The following is a 23,934-nucleotide window of genomic DNA, read 5'->3' as shown; positions in this document are numbered from 1 at the left end:
GGGTTCCAAGTACACATGTTCAACTAAGACACTTAAAACCTTTAATAAAGGGCATCTTTATGAGCATTCTCAGAGGATCACGATGCCCAAGACAAGCAAGGAATGACACCAACCATATAAACAAGTCACTAGAACCCCGCATCGAGGTATAAAGGTGGGGCTAGGGAAGACACTAGATTTAAAAACCTTTTAAGAGACATAGCGAAAGTTGAGAACTTAGGCGTGTATTAACTTATTTCGGATAAAGTCAAAAAAAAAAACCTTGGTACTTGACTTAGTCTCCTTTCAATACATTTAAACTTAGTAGTTTTAAAATTCACCTCCCCTTTTTACAAGCCTAAGTATATAGTAAACATGCTATTTAATTGGGATTATTGTTAGTTCACACCTAGATGTACACTTAAAACCTTTAATAAAGGAAAGTGATCTCAGGGAGCATTTTATGTCCTTAATAATGGCCCTTTAACTACTTAATCTTTTCACAAGAAGCAAGAAGAAAGAGAGGGAGGTAGGTTTATAGCATGATTAGGTTCTGGTAAGCAAAAAAGATTCAATCATCACCACAAAGGAGATAGGTTACAACAACAAAAACAAAGGGACGCTAATCTTTGTGCAAATCATAGATGAACAAGTTGAAACAAGTATAACAATCATCACCACTTAACAAACCTATTTAACTAATTGGTTGACTATTTTGGACCAGATAAGGACCATCTCAGGACTGCCCTGAGTTCAATTTATTTTTACTGTGTCAAAGACCCTTCAAGCCATCCTAAGAACAATCCTACTCCATAAATTCCACTCAGAGGTTAAATCAAACAGGCTCCAATAATTGCTACAATCAAGAGAAATCAGACAAGTGCAGGATTAATGGACATCTTGCTCAAGTCCAATCCCTCCCAAAACCATTGCTTAAGGTATCCAACTAAGCACATTACTAGTATGGAATAAATATCAAGATTTAACCCTTCAAACCAGCCTTTCAGCCAAGTATACTACTAAATGGAATGAACATGATTAAATCAAGCACCTTACTTAATGAACCTGTAACCTTTAAACAACCTTTAAACCAAACACCTTACAAAGTAGAACAAACACAATCAGACTAAGCATAGCACTTAACAAAACTTCAACCTTTGAACTAACCTCTAAGCCAGGCATACTACTAAATAGAACATTCAAGAATTGAACCAAACATATTACCTGATAAACTTTTAATCCTGACTTTAACCTTTAAGCCAAGCATACTATTAAATAGAACAAACAAGAATTAAGCCAAACACCCTACTTAATAAACCTGTAACCTTTAGACCATCCTTTAAGCCAAGTATATTATTAAATGAAACAAACATAATTAAACCAAGCATAATGCCTAATAGACCATTAATTATAATTCAAGCACCGAAATCATTGTCCACACATCAAATAAGCATGCCAGTACTGAGCTACTTTCTAAACTACACATAGAACACTTAATCACATCAAACTATCACTAATATGGGCAGGAATTTAAATGAAAGCAACAAACTAATAAGTGGTTACCTTTTTAAAGTGCAACCGGGGGCAAGAAATGGACTTGGATGCCTTCTTGTGCTTCCAACACCAAACTTAGCCACCAAATACCAAGCGACAAAATAAAATAGAAATTTTTAGAACTAGGGAAAACTTAAACTTTTCAGTTGAAGCTTAATAACAACTGATGAAACTCAAATCTCGAGTAAAACGCTTAAAGTTCAAGATTTCTAAGGTGTTCCACCTCTGTTTTTTCAGTGAGGATGGGGTTCTATTTATAGAAATCCCAAAACTTATACAACAATGACGTGGGACTTGCGGATTTTCCACAAGTCTTCACTTGAAATCAACATACATGGTCCAGATTTAAAGAGAAACAAAAATCAACGGTTCCTTTCACTCTCACACCACTATAATCGACGGAAAACATAAAAAAAAAATGCAAGTTTGTACCTTAAGGGGTCGTTTGGCCGGATTTCATGGAGAAAAGGATGAAGCCATTAATGCTTCGTCCTCTCCTCTGATTATCCCACATTATACGCTTTAAATAGTGATGGGACACGACGAGAACAGGCGAGGGTAGGGTGTAGTAGTGGAGGCGGCGCTAGGGTTTTGCCCCAGGCCACCTCCCCCTTCCCTCTTTTGCATACAAGACCCCTTTTGAAAATAAAATGGGGGAGGGGATATAGATCCCCCCCCCCCCTAAAAATGCTTAATGGACCGGGTTTGGTCCAATATGGACTGGGCCTGGTCCCCCTTTTAAAAAAAAGAGACGTATGGGCCTTTGACATATACATATACATATATATATATGCACAATGTATATTTGTATATACATGGTGTGTATGTATATGTATGGAGGGTCGAGGATAAATGTCCTAAATTAAAAAAACCAATTATTATCCAATTAGGACTCAATTAATTTAAAACACGACTTGTTAAAATCATTTTGCAGATATGGCCCCAATAATTTACCAAATTAATTATCAAGACAATTTATTAATTAAACAACTAAGCAAACACACAGAATCAGAGTTTGAGGGGTAAAATGGTCAATTCTTTTAATTACTCAAATCGTTTTGGATAATAAATAGAATAAATTATTCATTAACCTGACTTTTCTTGATTTAATCCATTAAGTAAATAATTATTCAAAATCGTTTTGATTTTGATTAATTCCAATAAAATATTCTATAACTGTCATAAAATATCAATTAATTTTCACACAATTCATAATATCCTGAAAATCTCTTCATCAATTTAAAGGGGTGAAATATTGTCCCAAATAAATTTTTTATAAAAATTAATTAGACCCTCTAAGATGCACAACTTATTTTATTTTTCATCCAAGGACTCTGAGTAATTAAAGGGAGGTCAAAAATTAGGTGTCAACAAATACGATCTAGCACCAAAAGAGCTCAAATCTGATACTCAGCATGCAACCATACAGATTATTGAAGATGCAGTGAAAAACACATCTCAAACAACAACAACCAAAGAAGGAAAATAGAAGAAAAGGCGTAAATTTCACCTTAGCAAGACCTCATGAAGCAAAAAGAAAAGTTTGATAGAAGTGAGAAATTCAGGATATACACCTTATTTAGATGATGGTATGAAGCCGAGCAACGATCGATAGCAGCGGAGCTTCAACTCAATAGCAGCAACAAAATCACCATGATAATGATTCCACTTGAGAATACAAACCACCATGACAACAGACAAAATATGCAGCTGAAAGGGAGGAGGATGAGCAAAGAAGGCAACATCGGAACTCAGACCAACAACGGCAAAGTTCAATTTCCCCAAGCACTTATGGTGGAATTGCCCAAGGAAGAGGGAACAAACAAGTTTCTAGACATTTTCTGCAAAATTAGGGCTTTAGAAATTGTAGTTTCCTATTTACGTTTTTGTTTTTTCATTCTTTCTTTATTTATTATTGGACCCTCTTACTTTTCGATTATACAAAATAACCCCCAGGGGTTCTAATTTTTGTTAAAATGAAATATCTTAACAGAAATTATATTTAAGCCTTTTAACATCCTCAATTAGAATGCCGTGGTAGAAAAAAACTCTCTCCGCTAAACCCTAAACCTTGGCCGAAACCCTACTAAATTTTCAAACTTTTCACGGCAATAATGGCCTCTCAGGCCACTGGACAACCGCCCATTATGGCTGTCCAGGCTACCACAACACCACCAACACAACCTACTCACCTTATACCGAACCAGACGTATGCAATAGCCCTTAATCCAATTACAACTATTACTACGTATACTCTTATATTACCCAGAAAGAAGGTCACTTATTTGCATGGAGAACCCATGGTAGGATGGGATGAAGAGGAGATCGAGCAGATAATTATCAAGGAAAAACTACAATATCCTGTCGTTGGGAAGTTTTCATATGGATGGCCTGATATGAAAGAATCGAAAACTTTAATCCTAAAACAATGTGGATTGAAAGGAGAGTGTATTATTGGGTTGTTGAGCAATAGGTATGTTCTTATACGTGCAACTTTTTTAGAAGATTACGTAACCTTATTGTCCAAACCTGCATTCTATATTACATATAAGAGCTAGTCATATCCCATGCGCACGCTTAAATAGGATCCATGGTTTGATCCGGAGGAAGAAACTAAGATTGCAATTGCATGGATATCTTTTCCACCCTCACCTCCAAATTATTTTGTGAAAGAGGCAGTATTTTCACTAGCATCTGCTGTTGGAAAGCCGTTACAATTTGATATGGCTACAGTTAATAAAACCAGACCAAGCTGTGCGAGAGTAAAGGTAGAGGTAGACCTGCTTGGAGAGTTTCCAAAGAGAATCACTATAGGGATGAAGAAGCAGAATACTGGGGAGATTTTGGACAAATGGATAAAAATCAAATATGATTATGTCCCTAAGTATTGCAAGGACTGTAAACTTCAAGGGCATAATGAACAAGATTGCTATGTTATTCATCCGGAATTGTATCCTAAGGAGGAGGAAGAAGTTCCAGAAAAAGAACATAAGGAAAACAACAAAGAGGATCAAAGAAAGAAGAATGATCAAACTGATGCAAAACACATCAGTTCTGAGGCCAATGGAAACACAAGACATAATGATGAAGGTAGGAAAGGGAAGGAAGTAGTAGACAAGGATAAGAGTGCAGAGATTAATGATGATGGATTCAAAGAGAAGAAAGGAAAACAAAAGAATAAGAGGCAGTTTCATAGAGGTAGATATGATGAAAATTCTTGGAAACCAAAGGAGAACCAAACACTGCAAAATAACCAATATGCAGCACTTCAGAACACAGATGAGGAGATCATAGATTTGACAGATATGCAGAACTCTACAGATGGAAAATTGGTAGAAACAAGTGCTGGAGATTCTAATCAGATTGTTGCAGTGCAGCAAGATGTAAGCACCAATTTAAAGGACAAAGAAAGGCAGGTGGAAGACCCAATTCAAGTGGAGAGGGAATCAACAAAAGGATGGATTGAAAAGAACTTTGGTAAATAGCTCAATGATAGAGGGGAGGCACCTCTTATCATGTAATCTATTCGCATTGCTGAGTGGCCCATATGAACGATACAATCATATCTTACTCCACATAATCATTAATAACATACTCGTGAACGAGTGTCAGTAGGCTTTACCAAAAGATTATACAACCATAAGGCGAGCAGGACTACAAAACATTTGACTGTACACGTCGGTCTACGAGCCTCTAAATAAGATATATATGTTCACAAGTCGGGGCCGGATTCCACCGTGCCCAAATCTGTACACAAAAGTAGTACCGAAACCGAAGCTCGGAACAACCGGAGCGCTTCCAATATCCGCTTGGTGGAGCCTCTAGGGATCCGATGCGTCTACTGTCTACTGCGGGCATGAACGCAACGTCCACAAGAAGGGACGTCGGCACGAGCAATGTACCGAGTATGTAAGGCATGAGTAACAACATATGGAAGGATATAAAGCATGAATAGTAACAAAACGAAAACATAGGACATATCATATCATGGGATAAAGAGCGACTGTGCATCCGAGTGCCTTTTAGGCGGGTATCATGCATGCTTAGTGCGCGGAACGTGCGGCCCGATCCATATATATATATATATATATATATATATTACATTATATCGCGGAACGTGCAGCCCGACCCATACAATACATTGCTGCGGAACGTGCAGCCCGATCCATGTATATAATATAATAGTGTCGAGGAACGTACGGCCCGATCCATATATATAATATAATAGTGCCGAGGAACGTACGGACCGATCCATATCCACATATCCCGCGTCCGGGCATCCCGCGTCCGGGACGGTATCATGTCATATCATACCAACTGATTCGGTGGTTACGCGTATATAACGCTCTCGCCCTTTTCCATATTCCCATATACATATACATATACATATATCATATTCATATGTCATATTCATATATCATAGTCATATATCACATTCATATATCATATTCATATCGTATCCTTCAAAGGTCGTAAGTACATAAAGGGGAGTCGCGGGACCCATGAACGGGCGTCGACCCGAGCCGGGACCGCCTATGAAAAACATAGTCATCATACATCATGGAATCATTTTTGATCATATCGGGGCGATCCGGTTCTGTCTTTGAAAGTTACGGACTTTCGTAGTTTCGGGATTGTTTAAAAACAAACTCTTTTGAAAACAAGGTCTTTATACAATTTTTAAAACTTGGTTATGCAAATGACATAAGGACTAGGATTTGACCACATTAAAAATACAAATATCAAGAAGCCAATGAGAATCATAAACATGCTCGGATCCCCGAATAGAGTTGCCTCGAAGTTTGTGTCATAACTTGTTTTCAACTAAGACATGCCAAGAAAGAAGGGTGAGCCTTAACATACCGCTCGACCTCCTATTGGCTACGTCTATCCGCCCGAGCTCGCAAATCTACATTCGAGAGGATTCACACTAATGTTAGTCTCCATATTACATACTTACTTCAAGTTTCATCTTAAACTATTTTTATATTCTATCGAAAATCTAAAGCATCTCCCCTGTTTAGGTGCCTAGCCCGAATTCTCGATTCATCAACCAACAACAACAACAACAACATCAACATCAATAATATCATTTCCATATCAAAAGATTCCATAAAACAGCCCACACGCTGTTTTCCAATTTCCATAACTAGTCAATTCACTATTCAACAATTCAATCGTTTTGCCGAATTCACAAACTACACCAACAATCCGCATGCTAACGATCATCATTCTTATGAACACAAAGGCCTATATTAACATCGTATTACTTTCCAAAACAGCCCACAACAATTGCAACATCAACATAAGTCATCAAACATTCATTTTCATCATAGAATCTACAACAAACAACAACCAAAATTCTACATAAAATTAGCTCATCATGTTTCTTCCAAGAACAGCCCCTACACGGCCACACACAACACCCCACGGTTCAACATCAACATTTGAGGTTTCATGATTTCCATCCACTTCAACATACTACAACAATTAACATGCTAATTGGAATTAATTCACTACCTTAACAACACACACATATACACGGCCAAACATACATACACACGGTTTCACTTCAACATCTCTATGTTCATGGGCTTTATTCATTTTCATATTTCACAACATACACAAACCATACATAACATATAAAAAGGGAGATTGAACCTTACCTTCTCCGCTTGATTCTTCAACCTAACTAGAGTTTGTTCTTGAACCAATTCTTGTTCCAACTATTCCAACGACCACTCTATGTTGTTCTCCACCTTCTAATGAGTTGAATTGCTAGAGGGAATTATTTCTTTTGATCCCTTCCTTCTCTCTCTCTCTCTCTCTCTCGGTTTTTCTCCTTTCTTTTTCCAAGCTTGGCCGAATGGCCTTGTTGTTTCCTCTCTAGTTTTCTTGAAATTTCTAGAGGAATGGTGAAGCATGGTATTTCCTTGACCAACATATATATATATATATATAATATGGGCACATGGCCGGCCATGTGCCCTTTTTATCTTTTTTTTTTTCCTTTCTTTTTCACCAAGTTTCTAGAATTTCCTTAAGTCATAAAGATGACCAATTTCATTTTCTTGCTTGCCTAGTCACCTTGTCCACATGTACACTTAATCCTTGAAATATAATAGTTTCCGATTTCCAAGTTTGCCCTTAATATTCCATGCCAATAATATTTGTAAGCGACTTGCGCATTAAATCAAAACCGGAAAATGGCCTTGTCCTTAACTTTTCTTCCATAACCTATTACACGGACTCGGACTCTTGTATTGCAAAACGAGCATCAATGATCTTGCATCCTTTCGACAATAACTCCGGTGTCTATAGTTAACTAGCTAACTCCTAATGAATCTCAATGTACCGAAACTTAGGGGTGTAATAATTCCTCCCCCCTTAGGAACATTCGTCCTCGAATGTTAGACTCTTAGGGATTTAAAACATATTAGAGCTTTTCCTATAACTCCACTACTATCCTTTTGTCATAACCACCCAAGATCCAGTCAAAGAATCATTTTGGAGAAACATTACATACCTGAGAGTACTGAGGGCTCAGTTTGTATATCTTCTGGAGGCTGAAATAGATGCGGGTACTTGGACTTCATTTCTTCCTCGGCTTCCCAAGTCATTTCTTCTCTGTTATTGTTCCTCCATAGAACTTTGACTGAAGCTACATCCTTGGTCCTAAGCCTTCGGATTTGCCTATCCAAGATAGCAACCGGTACTTCTTCATAAGACAATTTTTCTGTGACTTGTACATCATCCACCGGAACAATTCTGGAGGGATCTCCAACACACTTGCGCAACATAGATACATGAAATCTTTTGGGTGGACTGATTCTAATTCTGGGGGTAAATCCAACTCATATGCTACTCGGCCCACTTTGCGCATAATCTTGTAAGGCCCAATATAACGAGGACTGAGCTTCCCTTTCTTACCAAATCTCATCACCCCTTTCATTGGTGATACTTTCAAGAACACCCAATCATTGACTTTGAATTCCAAGTTTCGCCGACGGTTGTCCGCATAGGATTTTTGACGACTCTGAGCTGTTAGTAGCCGTTCTTGAATAAGCTTGACCTTTTCTACCGCTTGTTGAATCAGATCTGGGCCTACTAACTGTGCCTCTCCTACCTCGAACCATCCAATGGGCGATCTACACTTCCTCCCGTACAAAGCTTCATATGGGGCCATTTGAATACTAGAGTGATAGCTATTGTTGTACGCAAATTCAATAAGTGGCAGGTGATCGTCCCAATTGCCTCCAAGATCTAGCACGCATGCCCTTAGCATATCTTCAAGGGTTTGGATAGTGCGTTCGCCCGTCCGTCGGTTTGCGGATGGAATCCGTACCGAGTTTCACTGCGTTCCCAAACCTTCTTGAAAGGATCTCCGAAATTAGCCGTAAATTGCGCCCCTCTATCCGTAATAATAGACATTGGGACCCCGTGGAGTCGTACTATCTCTTTGATGTATAACTTTGCATAGTCTTCTCGTCGAATACGTCGTTCTGACCGGCAGAAAGTGAGCAGACTTCGTGAGCCTATCAACTATTACCCATATAGAATCGTATTTGCGCCGGGAACGAGGCAAGCCGACAATGAAATCCATATTAATCGCCTCCCATTTCCAGGTGGGGATCTCGATAGCTTGCAGTAATCCTCCGGGCTTCTGATGCTCTATTTTAACTTGTTGACAATTTGGACATTGGGCAACAAACTCCGCTATGTCTCTTTTCATGCCATCCCACCAATATAAGCATCTAAGGTCATGATACATTTTGTTGACCCGGATGTATAGAATAACGAGCATGATGTGCCTCGCCCATGATCTGTCGTCGTAGCCCAGCAACATTAGGCACGCATAATCTTCCTCTATTCCATAGCACTCCGTCGGGTGTCACTTCAAATGGGGTCTTCTCCTTTTGAGGAGCTGTATCTCTATCCGTGCCAGAACAGGGTCCTCGTACTGACATCTCTTTACCTCTTCTATAATAGAGGACTCGGCAACTCCCCGAGAGAAACTCCACTATCTCCGAACTAGCCAAACGGACTCCAAGGTCGGCTAGTTGGTAAATCTCACGAACCATCTCCCTGCTTCCTGGTTGTACATTTGTCAGGCTACCCATAGATTTACGGCTAAGAGCATCCGCTACAACATTCGCTTTCCCTGGATGATATAAAATATCAACGTCATAATCCTTTAACAGCTCTAGCCATCGTCTTTGGCGTAAGTTCAGCTCCTTCTGTTTAAAGATATATTGGAGGCTCTTATGATCAGTATAAATGTCCACATGGACACCATATAAATAGTGTCTCCATATCTTTAATGCGTGAATAACCGCAGCCAATTCTAAGTCATGGGTTGGATAATTCTTCTCGTGTTTGCGAATCGCCGTGAGGCATAGGCAATCACTTTGCCATGCTGCATCAACACGCAACCTAGTCCGATACCTGAAGCATCACAGTAAATAACCAAGCCCTCCGATCCTTCGGGGAGTGTCAAGACTGGAGCCGAAGTCAACCTATTTTTCAATTCCTGAAAGCTACGCTCACACGCATCCGTCCACTGAAACTTAACCGCCTTCTGGGTCAGCTTCGTTAATGGTGCTGCGATGGAAGAAAATCCTTCTACAAACCTTCGATAGTAACCGGCCAAACCCAAGAAACTACGGACCTCTGTAGGCGTTGTCGGCCTTGGCCAATTCTTCACAGCTTCAATCTTCTGTGTATCTACCCGAATACCATCAGTAGAAATGATGTGGCCCAGAAAAGCCACCGAATTTAGCCAGAATTCACATTTTGAAAATTTGGCATATAACTCACGAGCTCGAAGGATTCCAAGAACAGTACGCAAGTGGTCTGCATGTTCCGCTTCTGATCGGGAATACACCAAAATGTCATCAATGAATACGATCACGAACAAATCCAAGAAAGGCCTGAATACATTATTCATCAGATTCATGAATATCGCCGGGGGTTGGTCGTGCCAAACGACATTACCCGAAACTCATAATGGCCGTATCTCGTTCGAAAGCCGTCTTGGGATGTCCTCCTCCTTAACCCTCACTTGATGGTACCACGATCTTAGATCTATCTTCGAGAACCATTTGGCACCCCGTAGTTGATCAAACAAATCGTCGATCCTTGGGAGGGGGTACTTATTCTTTATGGTCACCTTGTTCAATTGCCTGTAATCGATACACATTCTTAAGGAGCCGTCTTTCTTTTTCACAAACAACACAGGTGCGCCCCATGGCGACGAGCTTGGTCTAATAAAGCCTTTTTCAAGCAAATCCTTCAGCTGCGCTTTTAACTCCTTTAGTTCTGCAGGGGCCATTCGATATGGGGGGATTGATATGGGCTTGGTATCAGGTAGCACATCAACAGTGAACTCAATCTCCCGCTCTGGCGGTAACCCTGGAAGCTCGTCCGGGAAACACGTCTGGGAATTCATTCACCACAGGGACGGATTGAAGGGTTGGTGGTTCTGCTTCTATGTCTTGAACCCGTACCAAATGATAAATGTAGCCCTTGGCAATCATCTTTCTTGCTTTGAAGTAGGAGATAAATCGACCCCTCGGAGATGCCGTATTGCCCTTCCATTCTAATACTGGTTCCCCTGGGAACTGGAATCGGACCGCCTTTGTCCTACAATCAACGTTAGCGTAACAAGAGGCTAGCCAATCCATTCCCATAATGACATCAAAATCTAGCATCTCTAACTCATGTAAATCAGCAGTAGTACGGCGATCGCAGATCGCAATCACACAACCCCTATATACCCGCCCAACTAGTACTGGGTCTCCTACAGGTGTAGCCACCTCAAAAGGTATAACTGGTTCCGGTTTCATCCCAACACGGTTAGCAACATAGGGAGTGATATACGACAGAGTAGAACCAGGATCAATCAACGCATATACATCATAGGAGAATACTGACAGTATACCTGTGACCACGTCTGGGGAAGATTCACGATCCTGCCGTCCCGCCAGTGCGTATATACGGTTCTGGGGACCGCCTGAACTGGGTGTTCCACCTCTGCCTCGGCCTCGGCCTGCTGGAGCCTGGGATGCTTGTCCAGGAGGGCGCACGGACGATGATGAACCAATCGCCGATCCGGCGGCCTGAGCTCTGTCTCTTTCATACCTCAGCGGACAATCCCGCATCAAATGGCCAACTTGGCCACAAGTAAAACAGGCACCTGTATCTACGCGACACTGTCCAGAGTGTGGTCTGCCACACCGAGTACACCGTGGTAGGGGTGGCCTCGTCCCACTAGAATCAGCTCTATATTGGGGCCCTGAAGCCCTTGAACTCTGGCCTGGTCCTGAATAGGGAGGGCGGTCGGATCTTTTACCCGCAAATCGAGGAGGTGCGCTGGCTACTGATTGGTCTGAATACCTGGGATATTGCTGTGTCTGCCCTCCTCTATACTCACTGCTAGCTCCGGAAGATCTGGCCCTTTTTCTGCGCCCTCTGTCAGGGTAACGTTCACTCCTCTGCGGCTGCTGCCTTTCTTCCAGGTTTTGGGCATGGGCCTGAATACGAGCGATATCCATCCCATCCTGGAGTGAAGCCGTCAGACAATCTTTAACTATATGTGGCCCCAACCCACTCACAAATCGATGCACACGGTCTCCCATATCGGCTACCATGGCTGAGGCATATCTGGCCAAAGAATTAAATCGGAGGCTGTACTCCCGAGCGCTCATATTACCTTGCTTAAGATTCAAGAACTGATCAGCTCGGGCCCGTCGTACCTCCTGTGGTAAATAATGTCGCAGGAATGCTTCGGTAAACTCTTGCCAAACTGGAGGAGGTGCATTGGCTCCCCTCGAAGATATCCAAGCATTATACCACTGGACGGCTACATCCCGCAACCTATACGAAGCCAACTCTACTGACTCCGTATCCGACGCATGTATTATCTGCAGCGTCCTCAGCATCTCGTCTGAAGCCTCGCGGGTCCTCATTGGGTTTCGAACCATAAAACACTGGAGGATTCAAGCTGATGAAATCGCGGGCTCTCGCACTCACTGCCCTGTCACCTTGGCCCGGACCTTGCCGCTGAGCTTGCGCGGCAACCAACTGGGTCAGCAACTGAATAGCATCCGCCACCCGCCGGCCCCCGGACCTGTCCGGCGGTGGAACTGGTGGTACTGGGGCTGGAGCTGAAACTCTTTCCTGCTCTGCCGACACTGGTGGAGCATGAGAAGTCTGAGGAGGGGCTTCGTTATGAGACGCGCCCTCTTCTGCCTCCACCGGTGGCTCAACTCTTCTCCCAGCCACCGTCTTGGCCTTGCCCTTTTGGGCCGCCGTAGCTTTCCTCTTCACAGGCATTTCTGAAATCATAGCAAACGATTAGGCGAAGACCAAGGAATCCTGGTAACATAGCTCTATCGCACGATCTAGAGTGCAAAGGAGGTCAGTTATTCCTAAATGCCCTGCAGCCTCCTATTTATAAGTGTGGCGCGCTTCACACCCATAAACAGGACTCTACCGGACACGGCTCGTAGACAACCCCTAGGACGAACTGCTCTGATACCACTTTTGTCACGACCCCGCCAGAGGCCGTGACGGGTGCCCGGTAATATCATACCGGCACCTCTTATCATGTAATCTATTCGCATTGCTGAGTGGCCCATATGAACGATACAATCATATCTTACTCCACATAATCATTAATAACATACTCGTGAACGAGTGTCAGTAGGCTTTGCCAAAAGATTATACAACCATAAGGCGAGCAGGACTACAAAACATTTGACTGTACACGTGTCTACGAGCCTCTAAATAAGATACATATGTTCACAAGTCGGGGCCGGATTCCACCGTGCCCAAATCTGTACACAGAAGTAGTACCAGTAAACTGAAGCTCCGGAACAACTGGAGCGCTTCCAATATGCTGCTGGTGGAGCCTCTAGGGATCAGATGCGTCTACCTGTCCACCTGCGGGCATGAACGCAGCGTCCACAAGAAGGGACGTCAGTACGAGCAATGTACTGAGTATGTAAGGCATGAGTAACAACATATGGAAGGATATAAAGCATGAATAGTAACAAAACGAAAACATAGGACATATCATATCATGGGATAAAGAGCGGCCTGTGCATCTGAGTGCCTTGTAGGCGGGTATCATGCATGCTTAGTGCTGCGGAACGTGCAGCCCGGTCCATATATATATATACATATATTACATTATATTGCTGCGGAACGTGCAGCCCGATCCATACAATACATTGCTGCGGAACGTGCAGCCCGATCCATGTATATAATATAATAGTGCCGAGGAACGTACGGCCCGATCCATATATAATATAATAGTGCCGAGGAACGTACGGCCCGATCCATATCCACATATCCCGCGTCCGGGCATCCCGCGTCCGGGACGGTATCATGTCGTATCATACCAACTGATCAGGTGGTTACGCGTATATAACGCTCTCGCCCTTTTCCATATTCCCATATACATATACATATATCATATTCATATGTCATATTCATATATCATAGTCATATATCACATTCGTATATCATATTCATATCGTATCCTTCCAAAGGTCGTCAGAAGTACATAAAGGGGAGTCGCGGGACCCACGAACGGGCGTCGACCCGAGCCGGGCCCGCCTATGAAAAACATAGTCATCATACGTCATGGAATCATTTTTGATCATATCGGGGCGATCCGGTTCTGTCTGTGAAAGTTACGGACTTTCGTAGTTTCGGGATTGTTTAAAAACAAACTCTTTTGAAAACAAGGTCTTTATACAATTTTTAAAACTTGGTTATGCAAATGACATAAGGACTAGGATTTGACCACATTAAAAATACAAATATCAAGAAGCCAATGAGAATCATAAACATGCTCGGATCCCCGGAATAGAGTTGCCTCGAAGTTTGTGTCATAACTTGTTTTCAACTAGGACATGCCAAGAAAGAAGGGGTGAGCCTTAACATACCTGCTCGACCTCCTATTGGCTACGTCTATCCGCCCGAGCTCGCAAATCTACATTCGAGAGGATTCACACTAATGTTAGTCTCCATATTACATACTTACTTCAAGTTTCATCTTAAGCTATTTTTATATTCTATCGAAAATCGGGCAGCATCTCCCCTGTTTAGGTGCCTAGCCCGAATTCTCAATTCATCAACCAACAACAACAACAACAACATCAACATCAATAATATCATTTCCATATCAAAAGATTCCATAAAACAGCCCACACGCTGTTTTCCAATTTCCATAACTAGTCAATTCACTATTCAACAATTCAATCGTTTTGCCGAATTCACAAACTACACCAACAATCCGCATGCTAACGATCATCATTCTTATGAACACAAAGGCCTATATTAACATCGTATTACTTTCCAAAACAGCCCACAACAATTGCAACATCAACATAAGTCATCAAACATTCATTTTCATCATAGAATCTACAACAAACAACAACCAAAATTCTACATAAAATTAGCTCATCATGTTTCTTCCAAGAACAGCCCCCTACACGGCCACACACAACACCCCACGGTTCAACATCAACATTTGAGGTTTCATGATTTCCATCCACTTCAACATACTACAACAATTAACATGCTAATTGGAATTAATTCACTACCTTAACAACACACACATATACACGGCCAAACATACATACACACGGTTTCACTTCAACATCTCTATGTTCATGGGCTTTATTCATTTTCATACTTCACAACGTACACAAACCATACATAACATATAAAAAGGGAGATTGAACCTTACCTTCTCCGCTTGATTCTTCAACCTAACTAGAGTTTGTTCTTGAACCAATTCTTGTTCCAACTATTCCAACGACCACTCTATGTTGTTCTCCAACTTCTAATGAGTTGAATTGCTAGAGGGAATTATTTCTTTTGATCCCTTCCTTCTCTCTCTCTCTCTCTCGGTTTTTCTCCTTTCTTTTTCCAAGCTTGGCCGAATGGCCTTGTTGTTTCCTCTCTAGTTTTCTTGAAATTTCTAGAGGAATGGTGAAGCATGGTATTTCCTTGACCAACACATATATATATATATGCAATAATGGGCACATGGCCGGCCATGTGCCCTTTTTATCTTTTTTTTTTCTTTCTTTTTCTCCAAGTTTCTAGAATTTCCTTAAGTCATAAAGATGACCAATTTCATTTTCTTGCTTGCCTAGTCACCTTGTCCACATGTACACTTAATCCTTGAAATATAATAGTTTCGATTTCCAAGTTTGCCCTTAATATTCCATGCCAATAATATTTGTAAGCGACTTGCGCATTAAATCAAAACCGGAAAATGGCCTTGTCCTTAACTTTTCTTCCATAACCTATTACACGGACTCGGACTCTTGTATTGCAAAACGAGCATCAATGATCCAACTGTAGGAGTTTTGCATCCTTCTCGACAATAACATCAATCTTTTAAGAGGTTAATTGTCTATCATTATTCAACTAGCTAATGGATTACCTTCTCATCTAATGAGACATTAGATTTTTCTAACTGTATACAAAGTTGTAGATTGATTAATGTAGGTTTCTCTGAAAGTAAATTCACCTGGTGGAATGGGAGAACTGAAGAAGATTGCATATTCAAGAGGTTAGATAGGATATTGGTGAATCAGCAAGTGTTAGACATCATGCCTTAGTGTTAGACATCATGCCTTCCACTACAGTCACTCATATGATCAGACAAGGTTCAGATCATGCGCCATTCTATCTAGAGTGTAACAGCAATGCCCAGCACATAATCAAATATTTTCAGTTTCTTAACTTCTAGACAAAGCATCATACATTTATGGATGTGGTAAAGGAAAATTGGACTGCAGATTTCAGTGGAAATCCAGTCTATGTATTTCATCATAAGTTGAAGAATCTTAAAAGAGCACTGGTACAATGGAGCAGGAACACTTACGGGAATATTTTTCAACAGATTGCCACTATTGAAGATACCATAAAAGTGAAGGAGTTACAGTTTGAAAATAATCCTTCAAGGGAGAATAGAATGCTGCTACATCATGCAAAGGCTGAACTAACCAGATTTTTACACTTGGAGGAAGAATATTGGAAGCAGAAAGCTTGTATGAAATGGTTCAATTGTCACGACCCAAAATCAATGGGCCATGACTAGCCCCCGAATTCGACACTCGTATATGAACCTGTTAGATATAATCAGACTGATACTAAGGACAATGTGGAAAGCTGTAAAAGCACGTTGTAGACTCATAATGCCATATATCATAATGAACATGTCTCCTGAGGAGTCACAGTTAACCAAACATAATAAAATATGCAAGCCGACAAGGCTGCCACACTATACGCGGGAATATCCAAAACAAACTACATCTGTATAGCTGACCAAACCATATATACATAACCCACACATGTCTACAGACCTCTAAGAGTATAACAAAGTCTATGTCAAAAGGATCTGTACCAAAATAACTCAAGCTCCGGAACAATGGAGCTCTCCAAGCAATTTGAGCCGAAGTCCAAGCCGGAGGATCACCAAACAGAGTATCTGTACCTGCGGGCATGAAACGCAGCCCCCGAAGAAAGGGGGTTAGTACGGAAGATGTACTGAATATGTAAAGCATGAAGTACAGTAATAAAGATCATGACTGAGTGGAAAGATGACAGGAAATAAGTATGATAATCAAGGAATACCAAAGCATCTGTACCTTATGTTAAGAGTCACACATATATATAATATACCATACCCGGCCCATTATGAGACTCGGTGAAATATAATACACCGTACCCGACCCATTATGGGACTCGGTGAAATATAATATACCGTACCAGACCCATTATGTGACTCGGTGAAATATAATAATTACCGGCCCCATTATGGGACTCGGTGAAATATAATACGTACCTAGCCCTCTAGTGAGGGACTTGGTGAAATATGATATGTACCCGGCCCTCTAGTGAGGGACTCGGTGAAATATAATACGTACCCGGCCCTCTAGTGAGGGACTCGGTGAAGTATAATACGTACCCGGACCTCTAGTGAGGGACTCGGCAAATAATGCAATGAAACTGTGCACGAGTAATAGGAGCAATTATGTACAAAATGAATCATCATTTGGGATTCAAGAGAGTAATTAGAATGAACCAACACTTGAGAATCAGAGACAACTGTCATGTCAAGAACTACTAAGAACTAGAGTTCATTGGAGTCACGTATGCTCGTTGTTTGTTCATTTTATGTAATTCATGCCAAAGAAGAAAGAAGGGATAGCTTTACATACTTTGAAGCTTATCTATTCGCTCAACTTCTACTTCTCGAACTCACAAATCTACAATTAAGGGAATTCATACTATCATTAGGATCGTTATCAAGTGCTTACCTTAAGCCTTTAAGTTAACTCTTTCTAGAATCTATCAAAATTTCGGCAGCATCTACCCTATTTATATGCCTAGCCCGAAATCTCAATTCAACAACCAACAACAACAACAACAATACCAACATCCACCATAATACCATTACTACCAAAATACTCCATAAATTATTCCGTATGATATTCATCCCATATTTCCGCCAACAAAATTATGATACAGCTATTTAACAGTTCTTTCTCCGTAAATAAACCAAGATTAGCATTAATAATAAGAGATTCATACCTTTTTCCCGATAATATTGCTATATCTCCACTTTTTCCCACCTTGAACTAAGCCAAACGCGTTTCTATACGATTTTGTAATGGCAACTGTACGCTACCTGGATCGAAATTCGGGAATTATACCTGGTTCGGGCTAAAATTTGATGTTGGAAAGTTGTGGGAGATTTTCAGAATATTTGGGGGGTTTTCTGGGTGTTTGGATAATAAGGGGGGTAAGCCCCCCTTATATAGAGTTCCAGAATCTGTCCAAACCGACCTAAAATCTGGCCAGCGCGTTCGCGCTGCCTTATTTTTCTACCTGCGCGTTCATTCAGTAAAAAAAGGTCATAACTCTTGAACCCGATATTGTGTGAGGGCCCATGACCTATGGTTGGAAAGCTATTTCAATTATCTACAACCTTTATTTTTGGTGTGTTTCCAAATTCCAAACTGATAATGTCGTTTTGGCCTCCTCAATTCAGATCATCCGAAAACATATCCTTAAATCATCCTTTTGGAGGGATTATGCCCACATTTGGCTTAAGGGTCCTTCTTAAGACTTGCTCAACTTCCCATGTACTACTCTTATAATTTTTCATATGTCCTTTATAAAACCCCAGCATGTGGGCCCCACCTTAGCTTACGGTTACGAGGGCTTTTCATCGAGTAACGCATGAACTAATTTACATCATACGGTCTCCAAATGTCATATATATATATATATATATATATATATATATATATATATATATCTATCATACACCCCGAGCCTAAGTTATATATATATATATATATATATATATATATATATATATATATATATATATATATATATATATATATATATATATATATATTACACGGCGCATATAATCTTCATCCCGTGGTGGCGCTAAAATTTCGCGAGTTGGCCCCTCTTCGCGCTTCGCGCCACTCCCTGGAGGGTTCGTGCTACTCCCTGGCGTGTTCGCGCAGGCTATTTTCCTGGCCTGCCTTCCGAATTTGTAACGTCCATATCTCCTTACCCCAATGTCCTATTAAGGAGCAGCTTGTTGTGTTGGACACTGGACTTCATGAACTTTACTCTGGGCTTTTGCTTTGTCTCAAAACTCATCATGTTCCAAAAGATATCCTTTCAATACTTCTCATACATGATCGTAAACCCTTATAACCATAAAATAGGCGCATATCACTCCAGCGTTCACAATTAAGTGGTTGACGCCTACGGAACTCAACGTACTTATGTTTCAAATTTGATAAGTGTTTCTTCAAAGATACGGGGTATAACATCCTTTCCCCCTTAAAAACATTCGTCCTCGAATGTTGTAGTGCGCCGATCCTCAATGTCCTCATTGAATTTTTTTGTTCAATTACCGTATACTTATACTAAAGTCCAGTTGCTTGTTCAACGGTACTCTTCTACTGACAAATCCTTACTCTTAACGGTTATGTTTCTTCAACCATCCATCTCAATTCCTCTCCATGATCAGTTATAACTATATCCTCAATACGATTTCTTAAATACGTACATTCCTAATTTTCCATCACCATCTCTATTATTCCTCGTAGCAGGATTATATATTGCGATGAACCAATAATCATAGTTTGAACTGATCTATAGCTCACAATATCTTCGAGTTCTTGTTAAAACTCTCCCTTTAATTCATTTGCCTCAAATCTTGCAATATAACATATAATTAGAAAGTTAGGGCAATTCTAACTTTACCACAGCTTCTTTTCAAACATCAGTATGGTATACTTACCCTTGACTTCCTTATTCCAGTGATCACTTAGTTAGCTGCCATTCCTTGTTGGCTTTCCGGTGTGTCCATTCCCATTTGCGGAACATAACCTTACGCTGATGGTTCATATAATTCCATAATACATACCCTTATGCTCAATACGGTTAGTGACTAGTGATATACTTTCTAATTTCTGGTGATGCTGCTGCCTTTCTATCTGCATCCACATCGTTCTTTCTCTCTTTTAGAGATCGCCGCACTGCTTATTATTAATCCTTTTGTTAAGATTCTTATATTTTTCCTTTAATATTCAAGATTTTCTTCCATTGTAACCCAAAGTGTCTGTCACGACCCGACTAGGGGCCATGACGGGTACCCGAGGCTGACCACCGAGCACCACTCATTCTATTACTCATCATACTCATCCTGCATTCATTCATTATTCTCATGCTTTTAATCATAGGAAATCCCTTTTTTACTTTGAAACATATTTACCTTTATATACATAAGCCTTTCGGCTTTCAAAATAGTATACATATACAATAAGGAAATCGTAAGACCATACTACCCACACATATGTATCTACGAGCCTCTATTAGAGTACTAAACATCTGGACGGGACAGGACCCCGTCATGCCCAAAACATAGATATATACACAAAATAATAAATCAGTGGCACCTCCGAAACAATGGAGTGCTCTCAAAGTCTGCTGATAGCTCCTACGAATCTGGATCACCTCCCTGTCTACCTGTGGGCATGAACATAGCATCCAAGAAGAAAAGGACATCAGTATGAGCATTGTACTGAGTATGTAAGGCATGAATAAAATGAGCATAATAAAGAAATCATGAAACATAAGGTGAAGATAGAACCTGCTTAGCTTTTAAGAGTAAATACATTTTAAACATATCACATATATCAACATCATTAACCCGCGTCCGGGTAATCATCATACGCCGCCCACTAGTGGTAATCATGTCCGGCCTTCTAGGCTCGGTGTACAAACGACCCGCATTAGCGGTGACATGTCCAGCCATTCAGGCACGGTGGAACCATAAGCAGCCCACCTTAGCGGTGATATGCTCGGCCATTCAGGCACGGTAGAACCATAAGCAGCCCGCCTTAGCGGTGACATGTCCGGCCATCGAGGCACGGTGGAAACGTGTCATCATGAATTCATCATAAACTTATCATCAATATACATTCATCATAGAACATGGATTAGAGCTTAAAGACAATCGATAACTATATCGGGGTGACATAAGGTCGAGAACCCCGATTACATTATGGAGTGATCATATTCATCATATCTCACCTTGAAGGAACTAACATTGTAAGGTGAGTGTACACAACGAACAACATCAAAGGATCATACTTAGGATCATTAAGCTCATGAACATCATATCTTGCTTTAGAATTCCTTAGACTTAAATTCATCATCATCATTATCATATTCATGACATATCTCTTATCTTTACCTCATAAGGAGCTTTTTATCGACGTAGACTCATAGTTCATGGAATATAATAAAGTCATGGAGAGATATCCTCTCGCTTGTCCTTGGGGAATTCATGTCATAGGGATCATGCCTTAGAAAAGAAGGGACTAGCCTTACATACCTTGTATCTCTTCAACTCTATCGTCTAATTGCGTGCCTTTTTAACTTGCGATTCTACCTTCAAGAGAGTTTATACTAACATTAGATAATCGATAGCTTAAGTATACTTGACTAAAGCTAGAGAAAATTGAGCAGCATTTCCTTTATTTATACAACTTTCTCCATATTATATATCAACTCCCAAACGTCTATAAGAACATTCATAATCTTATAATCCTCAATCTTTGTCAACCGTACATCATTCAATTCTCCTACTCCCATTTCAAGGGCATCCATAACCATGGTCATAATACAATATTGCATTCATCTTCCTATTATGTTTCTCCCATGTTCTTAATATCATTTATAAGAAGATTCTATTCATAATGCATTAAGAGTCATGATTCATGTCAACTACTATTTAAGAATACCATTATTATCACAATTTGAGCTCTATATTCTATTTTCTCCCATAATCCAAGTCTTTCAACCCCTCAATATTCTCAATAATAGGAAATAAACATAAAACTCACCTTAAACACTTGGGAACAAGCCTTGAATCACTCTACTCCATTAGGATGAAATCCTCCTCTTGCATGCCAAAGAAATTCTTACTCTCCACAAACCCTAATGGGTTCCTAGTATGTGAATCACTTAAATCTTAGCTTTTGATCTTGATTTTTTGGTATAGATTGTTTTAGAAATAGAGAGAGGGTTTTGAAGGGTTCTAGAGAGATGTAGAGTCTGTTTTGGGGAGAAATAATGAATTAAGACGTGGGAGCTTATATTTATAACCAGGGCCATGACTAGCGCCCCCGAGTTACACTCGTATACGGAAAACTTCCAGATCGGGTCGACGTTGTAGACTCATAATGGTCGGCGGGTCGACGAGCAGATCGATCCAAAATGTCCGTCGACATGCGCCGTCATATATGCCGAGATGTCCGATTGCGTATAACCTCGTCGACGGTGCCGGCTACGGAAAAATGGGGCTCGTCAACGTGTCGACGGTCCGTCCCCGGGGACTCGTGAAATATAATATGTACCCGCCCTCTAGCGAGGGACTCGGTGAAATATAATATCAAGGTACCCGACCCTCAGTGAGGGACTCGATAAAATATAATACGTACCAGCCCTCCATTAGACTCGGGGACTCGGTGAAATATAATATGTACCCGGCCCTCTAGTGAGGGACTCGGTGAATAATGCAATGAAACTGTGCACGAGTAATAGTAGCAATCACGTACAAAATGAATCATCATTTGGGATTCAAGAGAGTAATTAGAATGAACCAACACTTGAGAATCGTAGACAATAAATCATCATTTGGGATTCATGTCATGTCAAGTACCGAGAACTAGAGTTCATTCGAGTCACGTATGCTCGTCGTTTGCTCATTTTATGTAATTCATGCCAAAGAAGAAAGAAGGGATATCTTAACATACCTTGAAGCTTATCTATTCGCTCAACTTCTACTTCTCGAACTTGCAAATCTACAATTAAGGGAATTCATACTATCGTTAGGCTCGTTATCAAGGGCTTACCTTAAGCCTTTAAGTTAACTCTTTCTAGAATCTGTCAAAATTTCAGCAGCATCTCCCCTGTTTATATGCCTAGCCCGAAATCTCAATTCAACAACCAACAAAAACAACAACAATACCAACATCCACCATAATACCATTACTACCAAAATACTCCATAAATTATTCCATATGATATTCATCCCATATTTCCGCCAACAAAATTATGATGTAGCTATTTAACAGTTCTATCTCCGTAAATAATTCAAGATTAGCATTAATAATAAGAGATTCATACATTTCTCCCCATAATATTGCTATATCTCTACTTTTTCCCACCCTGAACTAATCCAAACGCGTTGCTATATGATTTTGTAATCGCAACTGTACGCTACCTGGACCGAAATTCGGGAATTATACCTGGTTCGAGCTAAAATTTGATGTTGGGAATTGTGGGAGATTTTCAAAATATTTGGTGGGTTTTCTGGGTGTTTGGATGAAGAAGTGGTGTAAGCCCCCCTTATATAGAGTTCCAGAATCTGTCCAAACCAACCTAAAATCTAGTCAGCGCGTTCGCGCAAGCTTATTTTTCTGCTTGCGCGTTCGTTCAGTAAAAAATTCATAACTTTTTATCCGATATCGTATGAGGACCCATGACCTATGATTGGAAATATATTTCAATTATCTACAATTTTAGTTTTTGGTGTGTTTCAAATTCTAAACTTATAATGTCGTTTTGGCCTCCTCAACTCATATAATCCGAAAACATATCCTTAAATCATCGTTTTGGAGGGCTTATGCCCACATTTGGCTTAAGGAGTCCTTCTTAAGACTTGCTCAACTTCCCATATACTACTCTTATAATTTTTCATATGTCATTTATAATACCCCGGCATGTGGGCCCTACCTTAGCTTACGGTTATGAGGGCTTTTCATCAAGTAA

Source organism: Lycium ferocissimum, chromosome 10 (assembly GCF_029784015.1).
Source record: "Lycium ferocissimum isolate CSIRO_LF1 chromosome 10, AGI_CSIRO_Lferr_CH_V1, whole genome shotgun sequence".
NCBI classification, from domain to species: domain Eukaryota; kingdom Viridiplantae; phylum Streptophyta; class Magnoliopsida; order Solanales; family Solanaceae; genus Lycium; species Lycium ferocissimum.
This window is presented reverse-complemented; position numbering follows the sequence as displayed.